General features: G+C 36.7%; 1 non-coding gene across 1 annotated transcript; it reads left to right on the forward strand.

The window, feature by feature from the left end:
• The first annotated feature begins 10,173 nt into the window (after nt 1-10,173).
• LOC112752482 (small nucleolar RNA R71) lies at nt 10,174-10,281 on the forward strand. Its single transcript, XR_003176917.1, has one exon. It is a non-coding gene; the product is annotated as a small nucleolar RNA R71 (small nucleolar RNA).
• The last annotated feature ends 7,801 nt before the right edge of the window (nt 10,282-18,082 follow it).

Here is an 18,082-nt window from a genome sequence, read left to right on the forward strand (position 1 = left end):
TTTTGTTTATTACTTCAAGTTTATTTATTTACTTAAATTCTAAAATTTGTTTATTATTTTATTTTGTTATTGTAATCATATATTTTACATTATTAAGTTTACTCATCATAGTTATTCTTTTTCAAGTTATATTCTATTATATTATTTTCCTTATAAGTTTGCTCGAAAGTCACATGCAAATCTTGGTGTGGCAAGCCAATTTTGACATTAAATTAATAAGTTCCTGGTCAAATTCACTTTTTAAAGAAATCGTATCTATTCTTCAAATTGAGATCTTTTGATACAAGCTTGATCGACACCTGCGTCGAGGATCAAACAAAAATCGAGAGAAATACAATTAAAAAAAAGGTCCTACTGATGATGGAGCATCTTATACCCTTTTTCACAGTATTTTTAGTGTATTTTTAGTTATATTTTATTAAGTTTTATTAAGTTTTAGTATGTTTTAGTGCAAAATTTACCTTTTGGATGCCACTTTGAGTTTTTGTGTTTTTCCTATTATTTTTGGGGATTTTTGGGTGAAATTGGCGAAATCTAGCAAAGGCCGATTCAGAGGCAAAGAAAGGATAACAGATGCTGTTAGATCCTGACCTTCATGCATTCCAATGAGCATATTTTGAGTTACAAAGGTCCAATTGATTCACTCTTAACGGTGTTGGAAAGCTAACTTCTAGGGCTTTTCAGAATATATAATGGTTTATACTTTTCTTTCAGAATCACTACTCAAAGAGGGCGTTGAACGCCCACCTCTAGAGTTGAACGCTCAAGAAGGACCAGCCTCCAAGTTGAACGCCCAAGACTGGAGTTCAACTCCCAAAGAGGAGCAAGCCCAGCGTTGAACGCCCAAGACTAGAGTTCAATGCCACCTAGGGAGCAAGGAAACAGCACGCTCACCCCCCCTAATGGGCGTTCAACGCCCAGAAGCCCAAGTTGAACGCCAGGCATACGAAGCACATGACCAAAGTGGGCCCAAAGTAGATTTTAGCACTTTTTAGCTTATCTTATTTCCCTTTTGTAATTTTTAATTAAAAACAATATCTTTTAGATTTAGTCTTAGAGTTTTTATTATAAATAAGGGACTTCCTTCCTCCTGAGGATCAGGCCTCCCAAGAGGCGAGAAGCACACATACATTACTTTAAACCTTCTTAAAGCATGAGTAACTAAACCTCCTTGTTAAGGATAGGAGCTCTGCTTATTCCATGGATTAATATCATTACTTTTCTACTTTAATTTATGTTTGATTCTATTCTATGATGCATTTTCGTTCTTCATCCTTATGAATCTGGTGTGGAACAGAAGTATGACCCCTTATTCTACATGAGTTCTTGCGAGTCCCTGACAGGATAGTATTGAGCTGCAGCTTGAGAATACATCACAGGTTCCAACAGAGTATCTGGGCTAATTGGGATAAGTGACATAAAATCTCGTTAGTCATGGGTAATTGAGGTTTCTATGGTGCTAAGGCTAGAATCCTGAGCTTCATTCCCCAATCCGGAAGATCTGACCTTGTCTGTGGCGTTTTGAGTAGAATCACCAGAGATTGAATTGTGTGAGCTTCACCCTCGTTCAGATCGAATGACCACTAACCCTGGCGTTTGGTGTGGATCAGATGAGATTAATGACCACTGATCTAGGCTTTAATCACTTACAGCCTTGCCATTGAATGAATCACTCATTGTTAAAGTAGTCAGTAAGAAGTATTAATCCAACAATTCTCATGGGATCGACCCTCACTAACCTGAGATATTACTTGGACAACCCGGTGCACTTGTCGGTGAAGTTGTGCGAGTTCAATTTCGCGCACCAAGTTTTTGGTGCCGTTGCTAGGGATTGTTCGAGATTGACAAAATACCGGTAATTAATTTTGACAATTAATTACTCTTTTAATTGTGTTTTTTATTTTCTTTTTCAAAATTTTCCAAAAAAAATCTTTTTCTTTAATTTGAGTCTGGTGTCACAAATTAAGTTTGGTGTCCCTTTGGTTTTTGTTTCTTTTCTTGAGTTTTTGAAATTTGTTCTTATTTTTCTTTCTTGGTGTTCGAAATTTTCGTTGTGTTTTTCTTTGTTTGATTTCAAAATTTTTAAGTTTAATGTCTTTCAGTGTTTTTCCTTTTTAATTTTTTGAATTTAGTATTGTTTGATTTTAAAATTTTTAAGTTTGTTCATTTAGTGTTTGTCCTTTCTTTTTAATTATTCAAATATATATATATACAATGACGAATCTAAAAAATTTTGATAGTGGGGGCAATATATATATATATATATATATATATATATATATATATATATATATTTATATATATATATAATAATTTTTATAATAAAAATATTATGTGTACATAAAAATCAGTTATTAAATTACTCATTAATCATTATATATTTGTATATAAATATATATATTGTTTAATTTATTTTTAATGTGTATTTTTTATTTCAATATATATACATGTGGTTATTTTCTATGTACATATAACATGATTAGTTTTTAAAATTATCTAATTTACAAATTAAAATACTAAAATAGTAATTTAAATAATGACATATAATTTAAAATTTTATTATTTAGGTTTCATATTTTAAAAAAATTAAGAAACTTTTTAACAATACAATCAAAATATCTCTCTTTTTATATAGAATAATGCTACACATTCATGTTATGTAGCTGTTACGGGAAAAAAATTAAAACTAATATAAAAAAAGATAAATAATACTCTTTCGAGTCGATTTCTAAGAAAAAAACAAATTTCATTTAAATTGTGAATTTATCATTCTAATGATATCTAATATGACATTTTTAAATTGGCTATGAAGTACCAAAAATTAAATAAAATATTATTGTGGGGTCAAATTCAATAATTTAATAGGGGCAAATAAATATTATTATCATATAGTACTCAAAAAATTTTCAAATTCCGTCCCTGTATATATATATATTTCCTTATGATTTGTTTTAAATTTTAAGTTTGGTGTCTTTTTAGTATTCTTTTTGTTTCATTTAATTTTCTGTAAATCTTATCTTTTGTTGATCTTTAAATCTTTTATCTTATCTTTTTCATTGATTTCAAATTTTATTATCTTATCTTTCTTTTAAAATTCAAATTTTAAAAGTTTAGTATTTTGTTAGATTCTCTATCCATTCAATTTGAATTTCAAAATCTTTTCTTATCTTATTTTAAAATTCACATTTTAAAAGTTTAGTATCTTGTTAGTTGTTCCTTCTTTCAAATTTAAATTTCAAAATTTTTGTTTGACTTTTTCTTTTCAAATTTCAAAAATGTTCAAAATCAAATCTTTAAAATTTAATTTCAAATCTAGTTAGTTACTTGTTTGTTTTATCTTATTTTAATTTTAAAAGTTTGGTATCTTTTAATATTTTTTTTTCTTTTTAAATTTTAAAAATTTCAAATCTTATCTTTAATCAATTTTCCTTTTAAAATTTTCAAATCATATTTTACTTATCTTTCTTGATTTTTAATTTTTATCTTTTCTTAAAATTTCAAACTTTGATATCTTATGATATCCTATCTTTATTTTAAATTCAAATTTTAAAAAGTTTAGTATTTTGTTAGTTTTTCTTTCTTTCAAATTTGAATTTCAAAATCTTTATTTGAACTTTTCTTTCTAATTTTCGAAAATTTTCAAATCAAATCTTCCATCTTTATTTTCAAATCTTTTTAGTTAATTGGTTGCTTTATCCTGTTTTATTTTTAAGTTTGGTGTCTCTTTAATTTTTCTTTTTCTTTCTTTTTAAATTTTAAAAATTTCTAAACTCTTTTCTTTCTAATTTTTTTAAATTTTTTTTGAAATTGTTAATTAACTTTTTTATTTATTTTTGAATTAGTATCCTTTTTTATTTGTTTATTTTTGAAATTTAATTAAAAAAAATTTTCTGCTCTTTCTTCCTTATTCTTTTCTGTTCCCACCTGGTGCGTTTAATTTTGTTTGGTGTTTTGTGCTAAGGAACAATCATGGAAAGGGACCACATGTGTTACTACTCACACCCAAGGAGTGATTCAACTTACTATGGATGGAGGAATTATCCGGATTTATGTTGGCAAGTTCAAGAGCAAAGAGATGTCAATGTTTCATATTCCATCTATCAAGAACCACCATCTCTCTATCCTTCCTCTTCTTATTCATATCAAGAACCATCATCTTTTGATCTTGCCTGTGAAGAACTAGAGCAATTAATAGAGAAAATTTTGCAAAAATTTCCATCATCATCCCTTACTTACTCATACCAACAACCATGCTCTTTCTACTCATATCAAGCGCCATCATCTCATTGTTCATATCAAGAATCATCATCTTCATATCAAGAACTATCAGCTTTAGAGCTTACCATAAAAGAATTAGAGGAGGCCGTTCAAAGTTGCATACATGATATGAGAATGAGTGTTAAGAATGTAAAGGGGCATGTGGGGGTGATTACTAAGCATTGGGAAGGGGAACAAGCAAACTCCCTCACAAGAAAAGCAATGCAAATTCATACAAAAGAATGTGAGAGAATTATTCAAAGGAGTCCATACCCAATGAAGTAGAGAACTCTCTACCCTCACATATGGAAGAAGAAGAAGATGCACGAAAAAAGGAGGTTGTAGGAGAGAAAAACATTTACGGTAATGTACACTCTATTGAAGCAGAGAGCTACATAGAGGGTGAGTTCACCGAACCACCAATTCCAGATGTTCTTGATGAAGGGTACACTCCACCCATCACACAACACAAAAATCCTGAATTCAGGGTGGTAGAGTGGTGTACGAAATTGTGATCTCCAGGCTCGAACAAATCCTGGTAATGGCTCCAAAGCTTGGTGCTCTGATCTTAATTCATAATTGTCACAACTTCGATACAACTAACCAGCAAGTGCACTGGGTCGTCCAAGTAATACCTTACGTGAGTAAGGGTCGAATCCCACGGAGATTGTTGGTATGAAGCAAGCTATGGTCACCTTGTAAATCTCAGTCAGGCAGATATAAAGTGATAATGGTGTTTTCGAATATTATATAATAAAATGGGGATAGAGATACTTATGTAAATCATTGGTAGGAATTTCAGATAAGCGAGTGGAGATGCTTTTCGTTCCTCTGAACCTCTGCTTTCTTGCTATCTTCATCCAATCAGTCTTACTCCTTTCCATGGCTGGCTTTATGCAAGGGCATCACCGTTGTCAGTGGCTACATCCCCTCCTCTCAGTGAATAATATGCTCACGCACCCTGTCACGGCACGGCTATTCATCTGTCGGTTCTCGATCATGCTGGAATAGGATTCACCCTCCTTTTGCGTCTGTCACTAACGCCCAGCACTCGCGAGTTTGAAGCTCGTCACAGTCATTCAATCATTGAATCCTACTCAGAATACCACAGACAAGGTTTAGACCTTCCGGATTCTCTTGAATGCCGCCATCATTCTAGCTTACGCCACGAAGATTCTGGTTAGGAGATCTAAGAGATATTCATTCTAGCTTAATTCATGTAGAACAGAAGTGTTTGTCAGGCACGCGTTCATAAGGGGGAAGGATGATGAGCGTCACATATAATCATCACCTTCATCACGTTCTTGGGTGCGAATGGATATCTTAGAAGCGAAATAAGAAGAATTGAATAGAAAACAGTAGTACTTGCATTGATCTTTGAGGAACAGCAGAGCTCCACACCTTAATCTATGGAGTGTAGAAACTCTACCGTATGAAAATACATAAGTGGAGGTCCAGGCATGGCCGAGATGGCCAGCCCCCAAAACGTGATCAAAGGATCATAAGGTAATCCAAAGATCCAAAGATGTCAAATACAATAGTAAGAGGTCCTATTTATAATAAACTAGCTACTAGGGTTTACATGAGTAAGTAATTGATGCATAAATCCACTTCTGGGGCCCACTTGGTGTGTGCTTGGGTCGAGCTGTAACTTTCCACGTGCAGAGGCCATTTGTGGAGTTGAACGCCAGGTTTTGATCCATTTTTGGCGTTCAACTCTGGTTTTGGATCCTTTTCTAGCGCTGGACGCCAGATTTGGGCAGAAAGCTGGCGTTGAATGCCAGTTTACGTCGTCTATTCTTGGCCAAAGTATGGAGTATTATACATTGCTGGAAAGCCCTGGATGTCTACTTTCCAACGCAATTGGAAGCGCTCCATTTCGAGTTCTGTAGCTCAAGAAAATCCACTTTTAGTGCAGGGAGGTCAGAATCCAACAGCATCAGCAGTCCTTCTTCAACCTCTGAATCTGATTTCTGCTCAAGTCCCTCAATTTCAGCCAGAAAATACCTGAAATCACAGAAAAACACACAAAATCATAGTAAAGTCCAGAAATGTGAATTTAACATAAAAACTAGTGAAAACATCCCTAAAATTAACTAGATCCTACTAAAAACATACTAAAAACAATGCCAAAAAGCGTATAAATTATCCGCTCATCACAACACCAAACTTAAATTGTTGCTTGTCCCCAAGCAACTGAAAATCAAATAGGATAAAAAGGAGAGAATATACTATAAATTCCAAACTATCAATGAAACATAGCTCCAATCAAATGAGCGGGACTTATAGCTTTTTGCCTCTTGAATAGTTTTGGCATCTCACTTCATCTATTGAGGTTCAGAATGATTGGCATCTATAGGAACTCAAATTTCAGATAGTGTTATTGATTCTCCTAGTTCAGTATGATGATTATTGAACACAGTTATTTTATGAGTCTTGGCCGTGGCCCTAAGCACTTTGTTTTCCAGTATTACCACCGGATACATAAATGCCACAGACACATAATTGGGTGAACCTTTTCAGATTGTGACTCAGCTTTGCTAAAGTCCCCAATTAGAGGTGTCCAGGGTTCTTAAGCATACTCTTTTTTTGCTTTGGACCTTGACTTTAACCGCTCAGTCTCAAGTTTTCACTTGACACCTACACGCCACAAGCACATGGTTAGGGACAGCTTGGTTTAGCCGCTTAGACCAGGATTTTATTCCTTTTAGGCCCTCCTATCCACTGATGCTCAAAGCCTTGGGATCCTTTTTATTACCCTTGCCTTTTAGTTTTAAGGGTTATTGGCTTTTTGCTCTTGCCTCTTGGTTTTAAGAGCTTTGGCTTTTTCTGCTTGCTTTTTCTTTCTATATATTTTTTTTATTCGCCTATTTTTTTTTTCTGCAAGCTTTGTTCTTTGCTGCTTTTTCTTGCTTCAAGAATCATTTTTATGGTTTTTCAGATTATCAAATAACATGTCTCCTAGTCATCATTCTTTCAAGAGCCAACATATTTAACATTCTTAAACAACAACTTCAAAAGACATATGCACTGTTCAAGCATACATTCAGAAAACAAGAAGCATTGCCACCACCTCAATATAATTAAGCTAAGTTCAAGGATAAATTCAAAACTCATGTACTTCTTGTTCTTTTGAATTAAAACATTTTTCATTTAAGAGAGGTGATGGATTCATAGGACATTCATATCTTTAAGACATAGTTACTAACTACTAATGATCATGTAATGAAGACACAAACATAGATAAGCACCATAACATAGAAAACGAAAAAAAACAGAAGAAATAAGAGCAAGGAATGAATCCACCTTAGTGATGATGGCGTTTCAATGATGTTTTTGAGCTCTTCTATGTCTCTTCCTTGCCTTTGTTGCTCCTCCTTCATTGCTTTTTAGATCTTCTCTGATTTCATGAAGGATGATGGAGTGCTCTTGATGTTCCACCCTTAGTTGCTTCCAATAATTGTGTGGAAGAAAATGAATCCCCTGAGGTATCTCAGGGATCTCTTGATTTGCAGTCAAATGTTCTACCACTGAGCTATAGACCCTTGATGGAAGCTTTTGTCTTCCCTTTCCTCTTTCTAGAGGTTTCTCTGGCCTTAGGTGCCATCAATGGTTATGGAAAAAACAAAAAAGCTATGCTTTTACCACACCAAACTTAGAATGTTGCTCGCCCTCGAGCAAAAGAAGAAAGAATAGAAGAATAAGAAGATATGGAGGAGATAGAGGGATCTGTGTATGGATGTGAGTGGTGAATGGAGAACAGAAGGGATGGTCATGAATGGAGAGAGAGAGAGGGTGAGGTGGGTGAGGGATTCACAGATCCTGAGATGATCCTGTGGTGTCCACAGATCTTGAGGTGATCCTGTGGTGTCCACAGATCCTGAGGTGTCAAGGCATTTACATCCCTGCACCAATTTAGGCATGCAAAATGCCCTTGCACACAACTCTGGGCGTTCAGCGCCAGGTTGGTGCCCATTTTGGGCGTTCAACGCCAGAACCATGCTCTGTTCTGGCGTTTGAACGCCAGACAGATGCTCCTCCAGGGTGTGATTTTTCTTCTGCTGTTTGATTCCGTTTTTGATTTTTTTGTTTGTTTTGTGACTCCACATGATCATGAACCTATAAAGACATATAACTAAGAAAAATATAGTTAGATAAATAAAAATTGGGTTGCCTCCCAACAAGCGCTTCTTTAATGTCAATAGCTTGACAGTGGGCTCTCATGGAGCCTCACAGATGTGCAGAGCTTTGTTGAGACTCTCCAACACCAAACTTAGAGTTTGGATATGGGAGTTCAACACCAAACTTAGAGTTTGGTTGTGGCCTCCCAACACCAAACTTAGAGTTTGACTGTGGGGGCTCTGGTTGACTCTACTTTGAGAGAAGCTTTTTCTGCTTCCTCTCCATGGTTGCAGAGGGAGATTCTTGAGTTTCAAACACAAGGGAGTCTTCATTCCATTGAAGGACTATTTCACCTCTGTCAACATCAATCACAGCTCTTGCTGTGGCCAGGAAAGGTCTTCCTAGGATGATGGGTTCATCCTCTTCCTTTCCAGTATCCAGGACTATGAAATCAGTAGGGATGTAAAGGCCTTCAACCTTTACTAACACGTCCTCTACTTGTCCATAAGCCTGTTTTCTTGAACTGTCTGCCATCTCTAATGAGATTTTAGCAGCTTGCACCCCATAGATTCCCAGTTTCTCTATTACAGAGAGGGGCATGAGGTTTATTCCTGAACCAAGGTCACACAGAGCCTTAAAGATCATGGTGCCTATGGTGCAGGGTATTATGAACTTTCCAGGATCCTGTCTCTTCTGAGGCAATGTCAGTTGATCCAGATCACTTAGTTCATTGATGAACAAGGGAGGTTCAACTTCCCAAGCATCAATGCCAAATAATTTGGCATTCAGCTTCATGATTGCACCAAGAAACTTGGCAGTTTGCTCTTTAGTAACATCCTCATTCTCTTCAGAAGAGGAATACTCATCAGAGCTCATGAAGGGCATAAGGAGGTTCAATGGAATCTCTATGGTCTCTAGATGAGCCTCAGAGTCCTTTAGTTCCTCAGAGGGAAGCTCCTTATTGATCACTAGACATCCCAGGAGGTCTTCCTCCTTGGGATTCACGTCCTCTCCTCTCCTCACAGGTTCGGCCATGGCGCTTATGTCAATGGCCTTGCACTCTCCTTTTGGATTCTCTTCTGTATTGCTTGGGAGAGTACTAGGAGGGATTTCAGTGATCCTTTTACTCAGCTGGCCCACTTGTGCTTCCAGATTTCTAATGGAAGATCTTGTTTCATTCATGAAACTTACAGTGGCCTTAGACAGATCAGAGACTAAGTTTGCTAAATTAGAAGCATTTTGTTCAGAGTTCTCTGTCTGTTGCTGAGTGGATGATGGAAAAGGTTTATTATTGTTAAACCTATTTCTTCCACCATTATTAAAGCCTTGTTGAGGCTTTTGATCCTTCCATGAGAAATTTGGATGATTTCTCCATGATGAGTTATAGGTGTTTCCATAAGGTTCACCTAAGTAATTCACCTCTGCTATTGCAAGGTTCTCAGGATCATAAGCTTCTTCTGCATAAGAAGCGTCTTGAGTACTGTTGGATGTAGCTTGCATTCCATGCAGACTCTGAGAGATCATATTGACTTGCTGAGTCAATATTTTATTCTGAGCCAATATGGCATTCAGAGTATCAACTTCAAGAACTCCCTTCTTCATAGGCGTCCCATTACTCACAGGATTCCTTTCAGAAGTGTACATGAACTGGTTATTAGCAACCATGTCAATGAGTTCTTGAGCTTCTGCAGGCGTTTTCTTTAGGTGAATGGATCCACCTGCAGAAGTGTCCAGTGACATCTTTGATAGCTCAGATAAACCATCATAGAATATATCCAGGATGGTCCATTCTGAAAGCATGTCAGAAGGACACTTTTTGGTCAACTGTTTGTATCTTTCCCAAGCTTCATAGAGGGATTCACCTTCTTTCTGTCTGAAGGTTTGAACATCAGCTCTAAGCTTGCTCAGCTTTTGAGGAGGAAAGTACTTGGCTAAGAAAGCCGTGACCAGTTTATCCCAAGAGTTCAGGCTGTCTTTGGGTTGAGAATCCAACCATAATCTAGCTCTGTCTCTTACAGCAAAAGGGAAAAGCATGAGCCTGTAGACTTCAGGATCTACTCCATTAGTCTTAACAGTATCACATATCTGCAAGAATTCAGTTAAGAACTGAAAAGGATCTTCAGATGGAAGTCCATGAAACTTGCAGTTCTGCTGCATCAGAGAAACTAATTGAGGTTTCAGCTCAAAATTGTTTGCTCCAATGGCAGGAATGGAGATGCTTCTTCCATGTAAATTGGAATTAGGTGCAGTAAAGTCACCAAGCATCTTCTTTACATTATTATTATTTTCGGCTGCCATCTCCTTTTCCTGTTCGAAAATTTCTGAAAGGTTATCTCTGGATTGTTGTATTTTAGCTTCTCTTAATTTTCTCTTCAGAGTCCTTTCAGGTTCTGGATCTGCTTCCACAAGAATGTTCTTATCCTTGCTCCTGCTCATATGACAAAGAAGAGGGCACAGAAAAATAATAATAATAATAGAGATCCTTTATACCACAATATAGGGATCCCTGTGTGAGTAGAAGAAGAGGGGGAGACAAAGAATGTAATATAATGGAAGAAACACAACTGTGAGGATGGCAGAGATGTGAGATGAGATGTTAGGACATGAATGAATGAATAGAATAAGATGGGGGAGGGATAATTTTCGAAAATTATTTTGAAAAAGAGTTAGTGATTTTCGAAAATGGTTTTTGAAAATTGATAGTATTTTTTCGAAATTTTTTTTAAAATTAAAAATAAAAATAATTAGTTAATTAAAAAGAAATTTTTGAAAAAGAGGGAAGATATTTTCGAAAATTAGAGAGAGAGAGTTAGTTAGGTAGTTTTGAAAAAGTTAAGAAACAAACAAAAAGTTAGTTAGTTAGTTGAAACAGATTTTGAAAAGATAAGAAGCTAGGAAGTTAGAAAAGATATTTTGAAAAGATATTTTTTTGAAAAAGATAAGATAAGAAGATATTTTTGAAAAGATATGATTGAAATTAGTTTTGAAAAAGATTTGATTTTTAAAATCACAATTAATGAGTTGATTCACAAGAAATCACAAGATATGATTCTAGAACTTAAAGTTTGAATCTTTCTTAACAAGCAAGTAACAAACTTAAAATTTTTGAATCAAAACATTAATTGATTATGTTATTTTCGAAAATTTGATATAAAAATAAGAAAAAGATTTTTGAAAAATATTTTTTTAATTTTCGAAAATAACTAAGAATTTTGAAAAAGATTTGATTTTTGAAAAAGATTTTGAAAAAGATAAGATTTTCAAATTGAAAATTTGATTTGCCTCATGAGAAACAACTTGATTTTAAAAATTTTTGAAAAAGTCAACTCAAATTTTCGAATTTGATGAGAGAAAAAGGGAAAGATATTTTTTTGATTTTTTGAATTTTTTTTTTTTTTGAAAACATGAAAATTATGCAATGCATGAAATTTTTAGATCAAAACAATGAATGCATGCAAGAATGCTATGAATGTCAAGATGAACACCAAGAACACTATGAAGATCATGATGAACATCAAGAACATATTTTTGAAAAATTTTTAATGCAAAGAAAACATGCAAGACACCAAACTTAGAATTCTTTAATGCTTACGCACTAAGAATTCAAGAATGCATATGATAAACATGAAAAGACACAAAACAAAAAATCATCAAGATCAAACAAGAAGACTTACCAAGAACAACTTGAAGATCATGAAGAACACCATGAATGCATGATATTTTCGAAAAAATGCAAGATGCATATGCAAGTGACACCAAACTTATGATATGACTCAAGACTCAAACAAAAAACACAAAAATATTTTTGATTTTTATGATTTTCTAATTTTTTTTTTGGATTTTTATTTTATGTTTTTCGAAAAATAATTTTGAAAAAGAAAATAAGGATTCCAAAATTTTTAATATGAATTCCAGGAATCTTATGCTCTAAAGCTCCAATCAAAGGGTCAGGCATGGCTTAATAGCCAGCCAAGCTTTAGTATGTAACTCAGACATGACACGCCTGACATTCCTTACATTCAACAGCCAATTGGCTAAGAAAGATAAAGAAGCTCTTCTCTTGAGTATAAGAATTGAGACATGGCTTTACAGCCAGCCAGGCTTCAACATGCTCCATGAAACACTAGAATTCATTCTTAAAAATTCTGAAAGGAAAATATATTTTTGAAAACATTTTAAAAATTTTTTTTTCGAAAACAAAGGAAGAATTTTTGAAAGATTTTTGAAAATTTTTTTGAAAACAAGACAAAAAGAAAATTACCTAATCTGAGCAACAAGATGAACCGTCAGTTGTCCAAACTCGAACAATCCCGGCAACGGCGCCAAAAACTTGGTGTTGTTGCCGGATCGAACTTGGCACTGATGTTACCGGACCAAAAGCTTGCCGAAAACTCAAACAATCCCCGGCAACGGCGCCAAAAACTTGGTGCACGAAATTGTGATCTCCAGGCTCGAACAAATCCTGGTAATGGCTCCAAAGCTTGGTGCTCTGATCTTAATTCATAATTGTCACAACTTCGATACAACTAACCAGCAAGTGCACTGGGTCGTCCAAGTAATACCTTACGTGAGTAAGGGTCGAATCCCACGGAGATTGTTGGTATGAAGCAAGCTATGGTCACCTTGTAAATCTCAGTCAGGCAGATATAAAGTGATAATGGTGTTTTCGAATATTATATAATAAAATGGGGATAGAGATACTTATGTAAATCATTGGTAGGAATTTCAGATAAGCGAGTGGAGATGCTTTTCGTTCCTCTGAACCTCTGCTTTCTTGCTATCTTCATCCAATCAGTCTTACTCCTTTCCATGGCTGGCTTTATGCAAGGGCATCACCGTTGTCAGTGGCTACATCCCCTCCTCTCAGTGAATAATATGCTCACGCACCCTGTCACGGCACGGCTATTCATCTGTCGGTTCTCGATCATGCTGGAATAGGATTCGCCCTCCTTTTGCGTCTGTCACTAACGCCCAGCACTCGCGAGTTTGAAGCTCGTCACAGTCATTCAATCATTGAATCCTACTCAGAATACCACAGACAAGGTTTAGACCTTCCGGATTCTCTTGAATGCCGCCATCATTCTAGCTTACGCCACGAAGATTCTGGTTAGGAGATCTAAGAGATATTCATTCTAGCTTAATTCATGTAGAACAGAAGTGTTTGTCAGGCACGCGTTCATAAGGGGGAAGGATGATGAGCGTCACACATAATCATCACCTTCATCACGTTCTTGGGTGCGAATGGATATCTTAGAAGCGAAATAAGAAGAATTGAATAGAAAACAGTAGTACTTGCATTGATCTTTGAGGAACAGCAGAGCTCCACACCTTAATCTATGGAGTGTAGAAACTCTACCGTATGAAAATACATAAGTGGAGGTCCAGGCATGGCCGAGATGGCCAGCCCCCAAAACGTGATCAAAGGATCATAAGGTAATCCAAAGATCCAAAGATGTCAAATACAATAGTAAGAGGTCCTATTTATAATAAACTAGCTACTAGGGTTTACATGAGTAAGTAATTGATGCATAAATCCACTTCTGGGGCCCACTTGGTGTGTGCTTGGGTCGAGCCTTAACTTTCCACGTGCAGAGGCCATTTGTGGAGTTGAACGTCAGGTTTTGATCCATTTTTGGCGTTCAACTCTGGTTTTGGATCCTTTTCTGGCGCTGGACGCCAGATTTGGGCAGAAAGCTGGCGTTGAATGCCAGTTTACGTCATCTATTCTTGGCCAAAGTATGAAGTATTATACATTGCTGGAAAGCCCTGGATGTCTACTTTCCAACGCAATTGGAAGCGCTCCATTTCGAGTTCTGTAGCTCAAGAAAATCCACTTTGAGTGCAGGGAGGTCAGAATCCAACAGCATCAGCAGTCCTTCTTCAACCTCTGAATCTGATTTCTGCTCAAGTCCCTCAATTTCAGCCAGAAAATACCTGAAATCACAGAAAAACACACAAAATCATAGTAAAGTCCAGAAATGTGAATTTAACATAAAAACTAATGAAAACATCCCTAAAATTAACTAGATCCTACTAAAAACATACTAAAAACAATGCCAAAAAGCGTATAAATTATCCGCTCATCATAGAGATAATCAAGGAAAGCACTGAAAAGGGAATTGTGACCGAGGAACAAAAGATGATATCCATGAAAAAGAGAAGGTCATCCAGAAGCAATCCAACCCCTACCCTAACAAGCAAGGAGGATCACTCTGATAACAATACCAGAAAGTTTGTTAGGAGGAATTCACATCCGAGGGCACTAATCTTCTCCTCTTCTCCCTTGGAGTCATTTCTTTTAACCAACTGGAAGAAAAGAAAGAAAATTTAACATTCAGGTGTCAAGCTAATGACATTAAAGAAGCTCTTGTTAGGAGGCAACCTAACCATAAGTATCATATAGTATTTCCTTCTTTTCTATTTTCTTTCTGTTACTCTAGTTTGATTTTATATTATTTTATTTTCTATTAATTTTTATAGTTTTCCTCTTTTTCTAACATTTGTGATCATGTGTAGCACTTAGAACAGAAATAGGAACGCATAGGGGAGAAACAGAACACCCTAGAGGATGCCCCTTACTGGCGTTCAACGCAAGAAGGGGGAAGAGAGCTTGGGCGTTCAACGCCCATAAGGGAAGCAGTCCTGGCATTTAAACGCCAACAGGGGACCAAGTTTTCTTTGCTTGGGGACAAGCAAACTTTTTAAGTTTGGTGTTGCAAAGCGAGCTCTAGGTGTATATTATCATCAATGGCACCAAAGGGAGGTGAATCATCTTCACAGAAGAGCACAGCCTGGGCAACCATCAGTACTGAGGTGGTTGAGTTTCATCCCCCCTTTCTTTCTGTTTTTCAGTATTTCATTCTATTTTCTATTTTCTATTCTAGCTTTTGCATGATCTTTTTCAAAATTTTGCTTTAGTAGTTTATTTTCACAATTTTCAAAAATTTTTATGGTTAAAGATGTCTCATGAATTGTCTACTAAGCTTAAAAAGAAAATAAAAAAAAAGAAGTAGCAAAATGCATAAGATTTCGAGTTAAATCATGAGTTATTCCAATTACTTAAGATGTGGTGGCCTTATCTCTATTTTCTGAATGTATGAATTAACTGCACATATTTGATATTGGAGTTGAGTATGTTGGCTCTTGAAGAATGGTGAATTTAGAGAAGTATTATTGATACTCTAAAAAATAAAAAAATATTGATTCTTGAAGTAAGAAAAAGGAGCAAAAAGAAAAAAAAAAGAAAAAAAAGAGCAATGATCCAAGGCTTTGAGTATCAATGGTTAGGAGGGTCAATTAATTGGCCTAAAAAGCTCAAATGACTTGTTATCCCTAACTAAATGCTTGTGGTGTGAAGGTGTCAAGTAAAAAGCTTGAGACTAAGCAGTTAAAGTCGTAGTCCAAAGCTAAAGAGTATGCTTAAGAACTCTGGGTGCCACTGTTTGGGAATTTAACCAAAGCTAAATTCGAATCCAAAGGGTTCTCCCAGTTAAGTGTCTGTGGCGTTTATGTATCCGGTGGTAATACTTGAAAACAAAATGCTTAGAGTCACGACTAGGCTCAAAGAGCTGCAAAGCACCAAAACAAAAAGCTGTGTTCAAGAATCAAGAAAAGCTAAAAGAAGAGAATTAATAATATCATCCGGATACTAATTCCAAGGGATGTCAATATTTCTGAGCTTCAAAGGAAAGTGAGACGCCAAAACTGTTCAGAAGTAAAGAGCTAATAGCCCCATTCAATATTTGGAACTGAGCTTCATTGACAACTCTGAGACGTATTGTATTTTTCTCTTCCAATTGTCCTATCCTGTTTTTGGTTGCTTAAAGACAAGCAACAGTTTAAGTTTTGGTATTCTGATGACAGAGCATCTTATACCCTTTTTCACAGCATTTTTAGTGTATTTTTAGTTATATTTTATTAAGTCTTATTAAGTTTTAGAATGTTTTAGTGCAAAATTCACCTTTTGGATGCTACTTTGAGTTTTTGTATTTTTTCTATGATTTTAGGTGATTTTTGGGTGAAATTGGTGAAATCTGGCAAAGGCCGATTTAGAGGCAAAGAAAGGATAGCAGATGCTGTCAGATCCTGACCTCCGTGCATTCCAATGAGAATATTTTGAGTTACAGAGATCCAATTGACACGCTCTCAACGACGTTGGAAAGCTAACTTCCAGGAATTTCCAGCAAAATATAATGGTCTATACTTTTCTTTCGGAATCACTGTCCAAAGAGGGCGTTGAATGCCCACCTCTGGAGTTGAATGCCCATGAAGGACCAGCCTCCAAGTTGAACGCCCAAGACTGAAGTTCAACGCCCAAAGAGGAGCAGCCAGAGTTGAACGCCCAAGACTAGAGTTTAATGCCACCCAGGGAGCAAGGAAACAATACGCTCACCCCCCTAATGGGCGTTCAACGCCCAGAAGCCCAAGTTGAACGCCAGGCATACGAAGCACATGACCAAAGTGGGTCCAAAGTGGATTTTAGCACTTCTTAGCTTATCTTATTTCCCTTTTGTAATTTTTAATTAAAAATAATATCTTTTAGGTTTAGTCTTAGAGTTTTTATTATAAATAAGGTACTTCCTTCCTCCTGAGGATCAGGCCTCCCAGGAGGGGAGATGCACACACACATAGGGGTGTGCATGGTTCAGTTTTTCCATAAACTGAACTGAAACTGCACTAAACCATTTTAAATGGTTTAGAAACTGAACCAAACTGCTTTGTCATATAAGAAACTGGTTTTAAACCAGTTTATAATACAGTGCACCAGTTTAAACCAGTTTAAACTGGTTTATGCCTAAAACTAGTTTTCACACCCTCTCTCTCCCTCTCTTCCTTTCCTCTCTCTTTCTCTCTCTCTCTCTCCTTCCTCTCTCTCTCTCTCTCCCCTTCTCTCTCTCCTACCCTCCTCTCTCTCTCTCTCTCTCCCCCTTTTCCCATTCTCTCTCTCTCTCCCTCCTCTTTCTCTCCCCTTCCCCTCTCTCTCCCCCTCTTTCTCCCCCTTCCTCTCTCTCTCTCCCCCCTTTCCCACACTCTCTCCCTTCTCTCTCCCTCTCTTCCTTCCTCTCTCTCTCTCCTTTTCTCTCTCTTCCCCCTCTCTCTCCTACTCTCCCCTCTCTCTCTCCCCTTCCTCTCTCTCTCTCTCTCCACCCACTCTCTCTCCCCATTTTCCCATTCTCTCTCCCTTCTCCTCTCTCTCTCCTACCCCCTCTCTCTCTCTCCTTTCACTTTCTCTCTCCCCTTCCTCCTCTCTCCACTTTCTCCCCCCTCTTTCCTTTCTCTCTCCTCTTTCTCCCCCCTTTCTCCCTTCTCTCTCTCTTTTCCCCTCCTCTCTATCTCTCTCCTCTTTGTCTCCCTCCTCTCCTCTCTCTCTCCTCTCCTCTCCATTCCTCTCTCTCTCTCATCTCTCTCTCTCTCTCTCTCTTTTTTTCCTCTCCTCTCTCTCTCTTCTCTCCCTCCTCTCTATCTCTCTCCTCTTTGTCTCCCTCCTCTCTCCTCTCCTCTCTCTCTCTCCATCCTCTCTCTCTCCTCTCTCCTCTCTCTCTCTCTCTCCTCTTTGTTCCTCTCCTCTCTCTCTCCTCTCCCTCCTCTCTCTCTCCCTCCCATCTCTCTCTCTCTTTCTCCTCTCTCTCTCTCTCTCCTCTCTTTGCCTCTCTCTCCTCCCTTTCCCTCTCCCGTCTCGCTTCCCTCTCTCTCTCCTCTTTTT

This window comes from Arachis hypogaea, chromosome 15 (genome assembly GCF_003086295.3).
Source record: "Arachis hypogaea cultivar Tifrunner chromosome 15, arahy.Tifrunner.gnm2.J5K5, whole genome shotgun sequence".
NCBI lineage: Eukaryota > Viridiplantae > Streptophyta > Magnoliopsida > Fabales > Fabaceae > Arachis > Arachis hypogaea.